The sequence below is a fragment of the Colobus angolensis genome, unplaced genomic scaffold (genome assembly GCF_000951035.1).
Source record: "Colobus angolensis palliatus isolate OR3802 unplaced genomic scaffold, Cang.pa_1.0 Scaffold282, whole genome shotgun sequence".
NCBI classification, from domain to species: Eukaryota; Metazoa; Chordata; class Mammalia; order Primates; family Cercopithecidae; genus Colobus; species Colobus angolensis.
In genome coordinates, this window is record NW_012116066.1 from 551,605 (window position 1) to 552,179 (window position 575).

Here is a 575-nt window from a genome sequence, read left to right on the forward strand (position 1 = left end):
GGTCTCGATCTCCTGACCTTGTGATCCGCCCGTCTCAGCCTCCCAAAGTGCTGGGATTACAGGCTTGAGCCACCGCGCCCGGCTAATTTTTGTATTTTTAATAGAGACAGGTTTCACCATGTTGGTCAGGCTGGTCTTGAACTCCTCACCTTGTGATCCGCCCTCCTTGGCCTCCCAAAGTGCTGGGATTACAGACGTGAGCCACCGCCCCTGGCCACAAATCCATTCTCTTGTGTAATTTCCCTTTTGTTGTTGTTGTTATTTTAGTTTAGTTTAGTTTTTGAGATGGAATCTCACTCAGCCACCCAGGCTGGAATGCAGTGGCATGATCTCGGCTCACTGCAACCTCTGCCTCCTGGGTTCAAGAGAGTCTCCCGCCTCAGCCTCCTGAGTAGCTGGGACTACAGGCACCTGCCACCACACCCGGCTAATTTTTGTATTTTTAGTAGAGACGGGGTTTCACCGTGTTAGCCAGGATGGTCTCGATCTCCTGACCTTGTGATCCGCCCGTCTCAGCCTCCCAAAGTGCTGGGATTACAGGCTTGAGCCACCGCACCCGGCTAATTTTTGTATTT